This window comes from Aethalodelphis obliquidens, unplaced genomic scaffold (genome assembly GCF_003676395.1).
Source record: "Aethalodelphis obliquidens isolate GAN/ISIS:26980383/991018 unplaced genomic scaffold, ASM367639v1 scaffold93, whole genome shotgun sequence".
Lineage (NCBI taxonomy): Eukaryota > Metazoa > Chordata > Mammalia > Artiodactyla > Delphinidae > Aethalodelphis > Aethalodelphis obliquidens.
In genome coordinates, this window is record NW_020838037.1 from 2,176,082 (window position 1) to 2,186,198 (window position 10,117).

Genomic DNA, 10,117 nt, shown 5'->3' on the forward strand with positions numbered 1-10,117 from the left:
TGTCAGTATCATACTGGTTTGAATACTGTAGCTGTATATTATAGTTTGAAATCAGGAAGCATAATACCTCCAGCTTTGTTCCTCTCTCTCAAGATTTTCCTGGCTATTCAGCGTTCTTTTGTGCTTCCATACAAATTTTAAGATCAATTTTTCTAGTTCTGTGAAAATAGTCATTGGTATTTTATAGGGATTTCATTGAAGCTGTAGATTGCCTTAGGTAGTAAGGTCATTTTAACAACATTAATTCTTCCAATCCATGAGCACAGTGTATTTACACATTTGTTTGTGTCATCTTCAATTTCTTTCATCAATGTCTTATAGTTTTCTGAGTACAGATCTTTTACCTCCTTGGTTAGATTTATTCCTAGGTATTTTATTCTTCTTGATGCAATTGTAAATTTGATTGTTTTCTTAATTTCTCTTCTGATGGTTTGTTGTAAGTGTATAGAACTGTAACATATTTCTGTATATGACTTTTTTATCCTACAACTTTACTGAATTTATTTATTAGTTCTAATGGTTATTTGTTCGCACCTTTAGGGTTTCTACATATAGTATCCTGTCATCTGCAGACAGTGACAGTTTTACATCTTCCTTTTCAATTTGGGTGCATTTTTTTTCTTTTTCTTGTCTGATTACTGTGGCTAAAACTTCCAATACTATGTTGAATAAAACTGGTAAAAGTGGACATCCTTGTCTTTTTCCTGATCTTAGAGGAAATACTTTCAGCGTTTACTGTTGAGTATGATGTTGGCTGTCGATTTGTCACATACGGTCTTTATTATGTTGAGGTATGTTCCTTCTATACCCACTTTGTTGAGAGTTTTTTATTATATTTGGATGGTGAATTTTGTCAAAAGCTCTTTCTGCAGGTATTGAGATGATAATCTGATTTTTATTATTCAATTTATTAATGTGGTGTATCATGCTAATTGTTTTCCTTATAGAGATACTGAACCTTCCTCATGTTGTAAAATCCTTTTAATGTATTGAATCAGAAAAGATGCTTAACATGTTTTCAGTCTTCTTAAATTCATTGAGACTTGTTTTGTGATGTGATGTGTCCTGCATAATGTTCCATGTTTTCTTGAGAAGAATGTGTATTCTGCTGCTTTTGGATGAAAAGTTGCAAATATACCTATTAATGCCAACTAGTAAAATATGTGACTTAAGGCCAGTGTTTCCCTAATTGATTTTTGATCTGGATAATCTGTCCATTGAAGTAAGTGGGGCATTAAAGTCCCCTACTATTCTTGTATTACTGTCAGTTTCTCCCTTTATGTTTGCTAACATTTGCTTTATGTATTTAGTTGCTCCTAGGTTGGGTGTATATATTATTACAATTCTTATATCTTCTTGTTTGTTTGATCCCTTTATCATTATGTAATGGCCTTCTTTGTTTCCTATTAGTCTTTGTTTTAAAGTCTACTTTGTCTAAGTATTGCTCCCCCAGCTTTTTCTTCATTTCTGTTTGCATGGAATACCTTTTTCCATCCCCTCATTTTCAGTCTGTGTGTGTCTTTGGATCTGAAGTGAGTGTCTTGTCGGCAGCATATTTATGTATCCTTTTTTTTATTATTATTCATTCAGTCACTTTATTTATTTTCATTGGAGAATTTAGTCCATTGACAGTTAAAGGGATTATACAGCCACTATGGGAGACAGTATGACGGTTCCTTAAAAAAATAAAAATAGAGCTACTGTATGATCCAGCTATCCCACTCCTTGGCATATATTTGGAGAAAACCATAATTCAGAAAGATACATGCACCCCAATATTCATTGCAACAGTATGTGCAATAGCTAGGACATGGAAGCACCTAAATATCCATCAACAGAGGGATGGATAAAGAAGATGTTGTACATATATACAGTGGAATATTACTCAGCTATAAAAATGAACAAAATAATGCCATTTGCAGCAACATGGATGGACCTAGAGATTGTCATACTGAGTGAAGTAAGTCAGACAGAGAAAGACAAATATCATATGATATCACTTATATGAGAAATCTAAAAAAAATGGTACAAATGAAATTATCTACAAAACAGAAATAGAGTTGCAGATGTAGAAAACAAACTTATGGTTACTAGGGGATAAAGGGAGGGGGGATGAATTTGAAGATTAGGGTTGACATATACACACTACTGTACATAAAATAGATAACTAATAATGACCTACTGTATAGCACAGGGAACTCTACTTAATATTATGTAATGGCCTGTATTGGAAAAGATTCTAAAAAAGAGTGGATATATGTATATGTGTAACTGATTCACTTTACTGTACACCTGAAACTAACACAACATTGTAAATCAACTATATACCAATAAAAATTTTTTAAAAAAATAAAGAGATTGTAAAGTAAGTATAGGTATGTACTTATTAGCATTTTGTTAATTGTTTTCTGGTTGTTTTTGTAGTTCTTTTTATTCCTTTTTCTCTTGTTTTGCTGTCTTCCTTTGTAATTTAATGACTAATGCTATGTTTAGATTCTTTCCCCTTTTTGTGTGTGTGTGTACCTATTATAGGTTTCTGTTTGTGGTTATCATAAGGTTCATATATACCAAATATATATCTACATATACCTATATATATGACTATTTTAAGTTGATATAATCTTAAATTTGAGTTCATTCTAACAACCATGCATTTCTCTCCCTCTCCCAAAGTTTAATTTTTTGACATAATATTTTACATATTTTTTTATTTTGTGTACCCTTTAATACACAAAACATATAATTGATAGATGGTAGTAGATATGGATAATTTTACTACATTTCTCTACTATGTTTACTGTATGTTTGTCTTTACCTATTATTGTTTCTGTCGTATTTTTATATTTCTAGCTGTGGTCTTTTCTGCTTAGAGAATTCCCTTTAACATTGCCTGTAAAGCTGGTTTAGCTGTTCTGAGGCCTTTTAGATTTTGCTTTCTGTAAAACTATTTTCTCTCTTTCAAATGTGAATGATAGCCTTGCTAGGTAGAATATTTTTAGTTGTAGGAGTTTTCCTTTCATCACTTTGAATATATCATATCATTCCCTTCTGGCCTGCAAAGTTTCTGCTGAAAAGTCAGTTGAGAGTCTTATGGGAGTTCCCTTGTACATAACTAGTTGTTTTTCTCTTGCTGCACTTAAGATTCTCTCTTTATCTTTGCCATTTTAGTTTTGATATGTCTTGATGTAGAACTCTTTAGTTTCATTTGTAGGGGGACTCTCTGTGCTTTCTGGATCTGGAATTCTGTTTTCCTCCCCAGACTAAGGAAGTTTTCAGCTATTATGTCTTCAAATAAATTCTCTTCTGCTTCTCTCCCTCTTCTCTTTCTGGGACCTTTATAATGTGAATGTTAGTACACTTGATGTTGCCCCAGAGGCCCCTTAAAATATCCTTACTCTTAAAAATTATTTTTTCTTTTTTTCTATTCAGCTTGGATGATTTATACTATGCTTCAAGTTTGCTGATCTGTTTCTTCTGAATCATCTAATCTACTGCTGATTCCTTCTAGTGTATTTTTTATTTCAGTTTTTCTATTCATCAGATCTGTTTGGTTCTTCTTTAAATTTTCTAACTCTTTGTTGAAATTTTCACTCTGTTCATCCTTTCTTCTCTTGGGTTTGGCAAGCATCTTTATGATCATTACCTTGAACTCTTTTAAATTGCTTATCTACACTTCTTTTAGTTCTTCTGAGGTTTTGTCCTATTCCTCCTTTTGGAAAATATTCCTTTGTATCCTCATTTTGCTTAATTCTCTGTGTTTATTTCTATGTATTAGGTAATTCAGTTAAGTTTCTTGATCTTGGAGAAGTGGTTTTATGTGGGAGATTCCTTATGTGGCCTAGCAGCACACTGCCCTCTGGTCACCAGAGCTATGATCCAGGTGTGCCCCTTATGTGAACTGCATGGGCCCTTCTCTTGTGGGAGGACTGACTACTGTGGGTGCTCTGGTAGGTGGAGCTGGCCATTGGCCCAGTTGGCTGCCAGGCCCTGATTCATGTGGTGGCTGCCAGCCAGTTTGTGCATGGGGCCGAGTCCCAGCATGGCTGTTTGCATAGCTTGGGGTGTCCTGGGGTTGCTGCTAGCCCACCTGAGGTTGGAGTCAAGTCCTGAGACAGTTGACTTCATGGCCCAGGGGGTTGTGGGGCTAGTTCCAGCCCTCTGGTGGGCTGGTAAGTTTCTGGCACTAATAAGCTAGAGGGAGGACTCCAAAACTGCCTTTTAATCTCCCAGCCTCCTTTGCAGCTGGTGTGATCATGTGACTGGGCTCTGGACCAGGGAAGACCAGGAAAGACCAGGGGAGTGTAGATATGCTTTATCCCACCCTCCTCCACACTTTTGTCTCCTGAGGAGCCAGGACACAGACCTGGCTGTAACCTGGACTGACCACAAAGATGAGGATGATGCCCTGGGTGGAGCCTGAGTCCTGAACAACCCAGTGGGCAGGGACCCCACCTCACTGCTGGACTTTCATGAGAATCTGAGACTGTAAAGAGAGCTCCATCGACTCAACTGCATGCCTTGGACTCAGGAAAGTCACCTGCAGCATCAGAAGCTCCCGGTGGTAAAGGGGGCCCTGGGTTAGAGGCCACATGTACAGAACAAGCTGAAGGGTCCCCTCCCCTCTAGGCAGCTGCCCTCCTGGGATCCCAATCCTGCTTGGGCTGGGGGACCAAGGTCCCTGGAGAGGACCCAGATGGCAGTGGTCAGACTCCTGCAGCCCTGAGTGAGGTAGGAACACAGAGGTCAATAGGGGCAGCCAAGCAATGGGTGGCAGGGGTAGGGGCTTGTTGTGCCCCCGCCACAGGTCCTGTGACAGGATGATGTGGCAGCCGCAGGGTGTGGAAAGAAACATGTAAACAAAGCCCCAGACCCCTTCTGAGACTGAAAGCAAGTCACTACAAGTACTTGCTGAAAAGATGAATCACAGGAAAAGAAGTGTGGTTCCTGCTCATAGGGACAGATCAAATGAGAAGGGGGGCGCTGGGGACCAGAGGTGAGAAAGAGAGAAGGGGTGGGAGCTGTCACGGCAGGCAGGGAGGTGACAAGCTTCAGGGTGAGGGGCCGGGTGGGCTGGTCCAGGGAGGAGGGTTGAGGATGTGAACTGGGGTGGTCTTATCGTTTCAGCTGAGCTGCCCCCGAACATTCTCTGGGCTTCGATCCACCAAGGCCTCCCATGTGTCACATGGGGAGCTGAAAAGCCCAGGGGCTTCTCTATTTCCCGTGTGACTTTGGTTTATAGAAAGCGTGATTTGGCATCATCTGAAATGCACATCTGACCAATGTAAAGAACCTTGCAAGTTTCCACAACATATGCCACAGACACAAACGCCTCTGAAGAATGCTGGTGCCCAGTAGTGATTGATGACCCAGCGATGAACCTACTTGGATCTCTCACATCAGAACATGGCACAATGGGTGCCTCCGAGGCAGGTCTTGAGGGAACTCTTTAGACAGAGCCTTCCTCCTGCCCCACAGCCAACCTCCCTCCCTGATCCCCTTGCCTCCCTAAGGTTTGACCCAACTCCTTCATCACCCACCCCTTTCCCCTTTTTTCTTGACCATCCAGTTTCCATCAGACCCTCAGCGAGAAACAAAAATAATTCATGGTGCAAACTTGGGAGAAGCAGCTCACCTGGTAAAAAATAAGTCCCTTTGTACTTAAGAGGCCCCACCAAGTGCTGACTGCATGGAAGTCCCAGGAAGCTGAGTGGGGGGCAGCAGGGGATGGGGGTGGGGTGGGGCTAACTGCCCCTCCCCTACACAGGGTACTGGTTTTCGGTGCATGCGTAGATGGTGCTCAGCTGGCTTCTCCTCCGGATCCGCTCAGGCACTTTGGGGAGGATCTGGAAGGTCTGAGGCAGCAGCTCCAGACAGGCCTCACAGAACTTCTTGATTCACCAGCAGTAGATGATGGGGTTGAAGACGGACTTGAGGTAGCTGAGCTCTAGGACGCAGAGGCTGGTGGTGTAGAATGTGTGTCCGCAGTAGAACCTCCAGTTGAACACGGGACAGCAGGCTGTAGACAGAGTGCGGCAGCCAGCACAGCGAGAAGCCCACGAAGAGGATCAGGATGGTGGTGAAGGCCTTGGTTTTGAAGCTCAGGTCCAGGCTGACCTGCTGCTGCCGTTGGAGCCGCCGCAGGCCGGTGCAGGTTGGCAGCTGCAGGTCCAGGCTGTAGGACTTGTTGTGCACGTGCACGGCGTCCTTGCACACTGTGTGCAGTATGCCCAGGTAGGAGCTGAGCATCACGGCGAAGGTCGCGAAGAAGGCGGCCCCCACCAGCGTCAGCACTTAGGCACGGCCGGCCAGCAACTCGGTGTAACCCAGCATGCATTGTGGTGCCCACGCTGGCACCTCCACCTGCGGCCAGTCGCCCAGCAACAGGGTTGAGACACAGAAGTACAGAGCCCAGGACACGGCGGTGATCACCTTGGCCCTGCGGGGGTTCAGCCTTTCCTGACGCTGGACGATGATGAGGAAGTGGTCCACACTGATGATGAGTAGGATGACCACGCCCTCCAGGACGAAGGACCAGTAGAGCGCAGCCGAGAGACTGCAGAAGGAGTCCCCGAAGTGCCAGGAAACAGTGATAAGGGTTACGACGGTGAAGGGCATGAAACACAAGGACAGTATGATGTACGAGAAGGCCAGCGTGGCCAGCAGCAGGGTGATGGTGGAGTGCATGGCCGGCCTCTGGTACACGATGATGCAGACCACGGTGTTGCTGAGGAACCCCACCACGATCATCAGCATCATGAGGACTTCCAGGGACATCCTGAGGGGCGCAGGTGAAGGGGGTGCCCGAGAGTCTGCCGCGTGGCTCCCTTTGGGCAGCAGGTATTCGTAGGTCTCAATGGACGAGCGGTTAGAGGCCATCATGGAGGAAGTCCTGGAGCTGGGGCAGAAAGGAGAGGAAGGGGCCTCAGCGCTTCAGGGGCTGCTGCATTCTTTCTGCTGGCTGCATTTTCCTCCCGGTTTTCTTGGATCTAGAGGGCGCTGCAAGGGCTGGGAGGAGCCTGCCTCTTTGGGAGCAACTGGCTGGGATTTGCGATTCATCACAGCCTCATCATCTCCGTGACAATGACTGTGTCCGCAGCTTTCTACTTGGACGCTCTCACTGGCCTGTTGCAAAGAAGCATGAAAGAGAAGGGGGTTAGACCTTCCAAGCATGGGTTGAATAGAGCAGTTTTTACCTTTTACAGGTATTTTAAACATCAGAGTGGAGCTGACTCACTTATTTACCACGTGGGGAAAAGGCTTGGTCTTCACAAATACTACGAGCCTTGTCATGTAACCCAGGAAACCTGATCAGACCTACCTTGTGGGGGACCAGAATTTGTAATCAACATTTCCATAATCAGCATGTATTTTATAACTTGAATTACAAACATTCTGATCCAGTGAAGCTTTGGCTGAGGCAACCCCCAGTAGAGAGCCAGCTCCATGAGGGCAGGGTTTTGTCTGTGTGGTTTGCTGTGTCCCCAGCAGAGAAGATGTTCAAAAGAAATTCTGTTGAATGAATAAATGGTAGTTGATGCCGCTGCTATTTGTTTAAGTGTGGAGTCACATGCAGTTTTAAAAAATAATCCAGCAAGATCCCATGTACCCTTCCCCCAATTTCCCTTAATGGTAACACTTTGGACAACTGTAGTGCTGCTAGAATGTTAGTTTTGGAAACACTGATGAAAAGGAAGACACTATCCCCCCAGATAAACTCTTTTAAAGGATGCTGTTGGGGCTTCCCTGGTGGCGCAGTGGTTAAGAATCCGCCTGCCAATACAGGGGACGTGGGTTTGAGCCTTGGTCCAGGAAGATCCTACATGCTGCAGAGCAACGAAGCCCGTGTGCCACAACTACTGAGCCCACGTGCCACAGCTACTGAAGCCCACACGCCTAGACCCCATGCTCCGCAACAAGAGAAGCCACCACAATGAAAAGCCTGCACACCACAATGAAGAGTAGCCCCTGTTCGCTTCAACTAGAGAGAAGCCTGCGCACAGCAAGGAAGATCAAACACAGACAAAAAAAAAAAAAGAAAAAAAAGTTGCTTTGTCAGCACCAGTGTCCTCATGGTAGAACAAGCTTCCAAAAATGTCTGCCACTAGTGTTTATGTCTCCAGTGGGAGTCCTAGTAGCTTCTTGCCTCTCCAAGTCGTTCTCCAAGGTCAACTAATGGGTCTGACCCAGACTCCTTTCAAATTATTTCCTCTGTGCTGGGATTCAGAGCATGTGAGATTTTGTGCATGCCTTTTAAAAGCAGAGTGTCTGTGTCATATAGTCCTCTGTCTCTCCCACATGCAAGCCCCACTGTCTTTTAAAGCCAAATGTTCTAGGGACTCTTCTTCCCTGTGCAGGAACCCTGGACTGGGGAGCCTGATGTGGAGTTGAGACTCACCATTCCTTGTGAAGAACCTCTGCAATTGTGATTCCTCTCATTTGAGCATTGCCTATCCAGGGGTGTGGGTCGTCTTCTCCCACACTTCTAGTTGTGGTTCCTCTTTTATATCTTTGGCTGCGGAAAATCTTTTCTGCTAGTCTCAGCTTGTTTTCATGGATAGTTGCTTTGTAAATACTTGTAATTTTGGTGTGCATCCATTGTAAGAAGGGAACATTTTCTTTCGCTTGGATTTTCAGTTGCTTGAAAAAATAATACAATATCATTTTTTTCTATAAAAATTGAGAAAAATCAAATGCATAGATATGTTCAACTTTAGAAAAGTAGGTATTTGGTAAAAGATACTTAATAATTGGTATATTACCCTCACACACACACACAAACATAATTTAACTCCATATGCATACTACATTTATTTTTCCATTCCTATTTATTTCATATAGATCACACATTTTGTAAACTAGCAGGGGCCATACCAAATGGCTCACTTTTTCTATTGCCCTATACATTTTCTGCACAAACCATCTAACTGTGATGTTGCTTATTTAATAATCTGAAATTCAATACTGGCAAAGCCAAGAATTTATGCTGATAATAAATCAATTTCTCTGAGGGGTGTGGAGTTGGGTTCTTGCTTTCCGTTCCTGGAAGGAAACGTTTAAATACTGACAACTGTTACTTTAAACCCACCTTGGTATTACAGGGGCTTGAGTCTAACCTCCCTTTAAATGCATACAAGTTTTCAGAGAATTCAACCTAGGCATTCAAAAGGAAAGGAAAACTGGCTCAACTTTGTTCCATTTTCCTTCAGATAATGGATAGGAGAATGTGAAAGAGAAGCCATTTAGTCTTAAGTACACATTATATGGTATTTTCAAGGATGTAACAGTCCTTAGTTCTTGGGCAAAAAATCTTAAGTCTCAAGAGAAGTAAAACATTGACTTGTGAAGAGTTAGGAATTATATACACTAAAACCAAAACTTTTATTTATCTAGAAAGAAAGTTGACAAATACTATAACATAACACATGATCTTACAGATTTTGAAATTTTTAAATGTGGCATTACTATTAAATAAATCATGTGGAAAGCAACTATATTGGCAATGATAGCAAAAATCTGTATTTTGTACATCCTGCTGACAGTTGATAGCATGACTGAATTGATCAAAATCTATTAATTATTTCTTTCAACCTTCAAAATCTCTCCTTGCTTAAAACTGATGAAATCACAACATCATTAATCCAAATAAGTGATTATAATTATCAAATTAATTATTCCTATACTATCAAGTTCTGGTTATTTTGATCAGTTTAAGTACTATGATCTGAAGACTGATTTCTGAATACTAAACATATATTTAGGGGCTTTTACTTTGATTTCTGGTAAAGCTTTGCATATTTGATAATAACAATGACAGATTACATTTGAATTTCAACCCAATACACTGATTTTATTGTTTCTGTATTTCAGATAGTCAAAAATCAATTACCTTGACAATAGTGCTTATTTCATATGTACAAAAAATATTTTAAGATTAGACAAGGAATTTTCTTTTTCTTCTTCTAATATTAATATTATTACTACTACTACTACTTAGGACTGGCTTGCCTCACCTATATAGAGAGGAAAGGAATAGTTTATTATAAGACCATCTGGTGTCAATATGAATGAATTGAAATTAACAGATAGATAACCCTCTTCATTTTTAAAGAAAAGTGTT

At 41.9% G+C, this 10,117-nt stretch overlaps 1 pseudogene; it reads right to left on the reverse strand.

Moving 5' to 3' along the window:
- Positions 1 to 5,756: 5,756 nt before the first annotated feature.
- Positions 5,757 to 6,876, reverse strand: LOC113614280 (putative G-protein coupled receptor 45; annotated as a pseudogene).
- Positions 6,877 to 10,117: the final 3,241 nt, after the last annotated feature.